The sequence below is a fragment of the Antechinus flavipes genome, chromosome 5, assembly GCF_016432865.1.
Source record: "Antechinus flavipes isolate AdamAnt ecotype Samford, QLD, Australia chromosome 5, AdamAnt_v2, whole genome shotgun sequence".
Lineage (NCBI taxonomy): Eukaryota > Metazoa > Chordata > Mammalia > Dasyuromorphia > Dasyuridae > Antechinus > Antechinus flavipes.
Window position 1 is genome coordinate 226,437,328 of NC_067402.1, and position 5,951 is coordinate 226,443,278.

Sequence of the window (5,951 nt, forward strand, 5' to 3'; positions counted from 1 at the left end):
TTGCTGTGTTGTACTTATATCTTAATAATATCTACTATTAATAATACTATTATTTCAGAAATATCTACTTTAGAGTAATTTCTGGTTCTCAGACTTACCCTACCAGCCTAGACTGAAACCTTCTCTTACCTGTTTTCTGAAGGTCAAAAAGCCTCAAATCTGAAGTGTTTTCTCTCATTTCACTTGGAAGTTCACATCAGATTTAGAAGTGGGAGAGCCCAGAGAGCTGAGGTTTCTATAGTTCTTCAACATGTCATCTCTGCATAAATCCTTCTAAGCAGAGTTAAGTTGTAGTCAGTCATTCTGTGGGAAGTTCATAGCAACATCCTTGAATTGGGACCTTCTACTTTTTCTTCTTCTCCTTTTCTGCTTTTTCCTTTTTCTTTTTTCTTCTCTTTTACTTCTTTCTCCTCCTCTAGAAAGCATCTAAGAATTCAGAACTCTAGACTGAGACTGTTCGAGTATTCAACCCTCCAGGAACAACTATGCATATCTTTTTTTTAAATAAAGCTTTTTATTTTCAAAACACCATGCATAGATAGTTTTCACATTACCCTTCCAAAACCTTGTATTCCAATTTTTTTTCTTCTTTCCCTTCCAGGCCTTCCCCTAGATGACAAGTAATACAATACATATGTTAAACTTGTGCAATTCTTCTATTATTTCTACAATTATCATGTTTGTACATACCTTTTAGATTCTACTAACTTATTATGCTACTCCCCATTCTCAATACTCTATCTTCAGCCTCCTCAGTACCTGAGATGTATACCCTTTTCAAATTTGTTCATTAGAATCCTTAATTTCCTTCAACATTCAGGTCAGATGTGTTTGGCGTATGTCCGTAATAAATGTTTATTGATCCATTGAGATGCCTTTCCTAAAAGGCGATGCTCTTTTTGTCCTTATATCTTCCTAATAAAATAGTAGATTTAGAGCTGACTTTAGGGGACTGGAGTCTAATTCAACCCCCTAATTTAGCAGTTGAGAAAAATGAGGCTCAGGAAAATTATTATGATTTGCCTGAGGTCATAGAGTTAATAAGTATGGGATGCAGGATTTGATCACTGTTCCTCTGACACCAAGGTGAAAGATCTTTCTATCTGTTATTTAATTAACAATAATAACAAGCTTTTATTTAGTTTCTACTATGTGTCAGGCACTATGCTAAGCACTTTATAAATATTATTGCATTTGATCCTCACAACTTGATCCTTATCTGGGAGGTGGGTGGTATAATTATCCTTATTTAAGAGTTGAAGAAACTGAGGCAGATAGAAATTAAGTGATTTGGCCAGCCTGAAACATCTAGTAAGTGTCTGAGGCTGAATTTGAACTCAGGTCTTATTTACTCCTGGTCCAGAATCTGGTCCACTATGCCTCCTAACTCTCTAGGATAGTTTGTATCTCCTAGAAGACTGTAAACTCCTTGAAGGTAATTTTTTTCTTTATGTTTCCAGTACCTAGCACAGAGCCTTGCACTTAGTAAACTCTTAAAATATGCTTACTGAATTGAATTGGATAAGCAAAGAGATTCTCAGTATGAAAAGAGGAAATTATAGTCAGAGATATACTGATAAGGGCAGCTAGATGGCACCATAGTGCAGCTGTGCCAGGTCTGGAGTGCCAGAAGATTGATCTTGAGTTCAGATGTGACTTCAGATACTTAGTAACTGAGTGACCTTGGGCAAGTCACTTAACTGTTTGCCTCAGTTTCCTCATCTATGAAATAAGCTGGAGCAGGAAATGGCAAATCTCTCTGCCAGGAAACCCCCAAATAGGGTTACAATGAATCAGACGTGATGGAATAATAACAACAAATGTTATCTTGTTAACATTGTTATCTTCTTCATCCTGGAAACCAACCAATGAAAGTTATGTTCTAAGGCCCCTACTATGTTTCCCCATTCTGAAGGAATTAAGGTATTGATGTCTCTGGTGAATGAAAATTTCTGGAAAACCCTTGATCCTAGTGATCAGAGAAGGAATTGAATAGTTTTAAGATACTGAGTTGTTTTCCTCTTTCAAGATTCCTATAAATGTTATTTCAAAATTATTTTGAGGTAGAGAACTGCATGAGGCATGAGGGGATCATGTCAGTTTGGACATTTTGTTCTAAACAGAATATAACTTGAATTTATAGAAATGCTAAATTAATAAAAAATTGTTTTGGGGATATGAATCTAAGAGTACCGTATTAACATTTTGTCAATTGCTAATTTTTTCATTTCTGTATCCACAGCATTTCTTGCATCTCTCCTTTTCTTTCTAATTACAGGCTCATTCCCCCACATAGGATCCTCATCCCCTTTAGCCTACAATGTTCTAATAACTTCTTGATTGATCTCTTCCCTCTCTATTCCATTCTCTACTCACTTGCTAAAGTGATTTTCCTAAAATATAGGTCTTAGCACTTTACCCAACACTATTCAACAAACTGCTGTGGTTCTTATTGAACCTAAAATCAACTATGAACCCCTTTGCTTGGCAATGAAAAATTTTTATGAGCAGGTTCCAATCTATCTTTCCATCTTTATTCTCCTTCTGCTCTGTGATCCAACTTAATTCTTGTTCCTTATTATACTGATAGAAAAATACAACTAAAATGTGCAAACATAAATGGGATATTAAGATATTAAGGAAATTAGGTTGAAACACAAGAAAAGGAAAATATTTCTATTGAAAACATCCTGTGGCTTTTAACCAAAATATTTGTTTTCGGAGCAGTGAGGTGATACAGTGGATAGAGTACCAGCCCTGAAGTCAGGAAGACCTGAGTTCAAATGTGGTCTCAGACACTTAACACTTCCTAGCTGTGTGATCCTGGGCAAGTCACTTAACCCCAATTGCCTCAGCAAAAAAAAAAAAAAAGAAAAGAAAAAGAAGAAGAAGAAGAAGAAGAAGAAGAAGAAGAAGAAGAGAAGAAGAAGAAGAAGAAGAAGAAGAAGAAGAAGAAGAAGAAGAAGAAAAAGAAGAAGAAGAAGAAGAAGAAAAGAAGAAGAAGAAGAAGAAGAAGAAAAGAAGAAGAAGAAGAAGAAAAAGAAGAAGATAATTGTTTTCACTTATTTTTTGCTCTGTATATAGTAAATAATTACACACAGAGAAATATCATTCCTGACTAAAAGCTGTTATGTTCATTTTTACCATTATGACCTTTTTTATTATTGTATTACTTTTTCAATGAAAATATCTTTTAAAAGATACTTGACCAGGTAAAGCAAGTGAAATTTGATCAAATTAAACAATTATTATTCATGTTTGTTCTACCCTTCAGAAAATTCACAAAGAAGCTTATTTTAATCATTAAACATTTTAAGCATATTTTAGATTTCATTACTTTCTAAAATTATTAATAAACCATTATTAGTATTTAATTATATCAAAAGATTTTAATATCATTAAAATATTTTAAAATGTCAATTATTTCATTTTTAGTTCATCATTTTAGGATTTGTGTATGTGTATGTTTTGTAATATACATATTAGCACAGTAATACAGGTATAGAAGGGGTCCCAAAAATCATAGTGAAGTTTTAAGTTGAGAACTCCTCTATACTTTAAAGATAAATAAATATTTAATTAATTGATATGGAAATGGAATGCTCCAAAATGTTTTACTGTTAATGACAGAAATGACAAAATTTAACAATTAACAAAAAGTTAATACTCTATTTTAGGGACATCTCCCCAAAACAATTTTTATTAATTTAACAGTCTTAACCCTCAACATTCATGACACATATAGTTTGTCTATGAGCTACTGGAAAGCAGGGATTCTTTTATCTTTTTTATATCCTTAGAGCTTAAGTGTACTGTCTGAAACACAGATATTTAATAAATACTTACTGATTTTTAAAATTCTATATATTAACTTAAAATGGTATGCCAAATCCTCTGTATGTGTCTCTTTCTGAAATTTTCTCTGACCTCATCCTGAGATAGTGTTACTGACCTTCTCTCTCTCTCTCTCTCTTTTTCTCTCTCTCTCCCTCTACCATCCCCCCATATATATAGAGAGAAAGAGAATATATATATATATATATTCAGAATTTATATCTATAATATAACTACATTACGTATAGTATGTCATCAGTATTTATTGAAGAACCTTCTACATAGGAAACCTTGTGATAGGCCAGTAGGGGAAGGAACCTAGATATCGATTTTTATATCCTCACCTCCTATCTAGTTCTGAGCTTATGCAGCAATGAGATGACTTGAGGTCCAGGTGTAGACACTGGAAGTGGAAAGGTTATGGAATTTTACTTGCACAAAAGCAATGAGACCTGAGCCCTAAGTTAGTTAGTTTATAAGGAGCCCTGGGAATCCATGCTCAAGCAGAGTCATTGTAAGCTAATAGAAGAAAAAGGAGTGGAGTGACAATTGAGATAGTCTTTATGAATGATGTCTATAATTATATTGGGGACAAACTCAAGACTAGCCCTTTTGAGGAGAGTGGGATGCAATCACCCTTTCCACTCCACCTATTATTTGATAAATATAACAATTGGAATTATGTCATGGCCCCTATTTTGGAGATGACTGGATCAGATGACCTTTAATATTCTTTGAAATTCCATAGAGTACCTAGATGTTATCAAAATACTGAACTATGATGAACAGACTAAAGATTGCCAGTGCATTGATGCTATATCTCAAACTACCCCCTTTCCTCTTCCCCAGAATAATAGAATTTAAGAATTGAAACTTCAGAGGCAAGCTAATCCAACTCATACATGAGAGGAATTCCTACTGTTGTACCTTAGAAAGTGGTTTCTCACTATAAAGCCTATTATACTAACTTCAACTTCACTTATTCACTAACTTCAACATCACTCAATCACTAGGCTTATAGAACTCTATCTCCTACCAGTCTCTCCATTCTCCTTCTTCATCTATCCTTTTCTCCTCTGGTTTGTTAATTTATTTCCCTTGGTCACCTATCTGTCTCTTTTTTCTTTTTTTCCCCCTTAAAATGCCATAAGGATGATATAAATCAACAAAGGTGGTAAACAACACACACACAAAAAAAGAAAAAGAAAAAGAAAGCAGAATGAATACCGCTCTATCTCAAAAGCAAAAGCCTTTTCCCTGCCCCCATTTTAACATAAAGTTGTGTGTGTATATTTGTTTACTTTTTCCAAGAATGTTTGGTTCCATACATACATAGCTATGATGGCGCTAATGCAGTTCAGCCACTTCAGAATTGTTTTTGAACTAGGACAAAGTGAAGGAAAGTAAGATTTAGAAGAGCGTGTCCGAGTAAAAAGCAAGCTTCAATTCAGAATTTATCCCTGTACACCTTAGGCAACGATCAAAAATGTCAGTGCGGTCCAAGCTCTCCCTCTTCTCGCAGCTGCATCAATGCATCGGATCCTTCACTTTAATTCTGGGGATTTGACAGCACAAAATAAATATCTGCGAGCTATAGAAAGCATAATTGGCGGGGTTTCTTTTTGTCTTAAAATGTGTGCACTTATAAAGTGCAATGTTAAAAAGTGTGCAAGTCCTCTCATTTCTCTTTGTTGTCACCCATCTCTCTTCCATCCGGACTGCTGCCTGCTTTGCCCAGGGCGGCTCTGTCCCGGACTATCAGCGGCATTATAGTAGAGACTGCAAGGTTGAAGGTCCACAAAATATCCTGTTGAGTCAAATATGCTATGGGCATTTCCCCAGGGTCCCTGGCAAGACCCTTGACTGGAGAGGGTAAGGAAAAGGTGACCTTGAATCTCATTAGGCAGGGAAGTTGGCCAATATTTTCAGGACACAGGGGTATATAAAGGAGCAGGGTTGCAGTCTTTATTCTCTCTCTTCTCTCCACCTCCCCACTCCCCCACCCCCCACCCCCCGCCCCTTCCCAACCCAATAATAGTGTTCCTTCCTTGGAGTTGTATGACCGAGACTAAATAGAAAGCGGCATCTAGTTCTGGGTCTAGAAGCTATCCAGATTC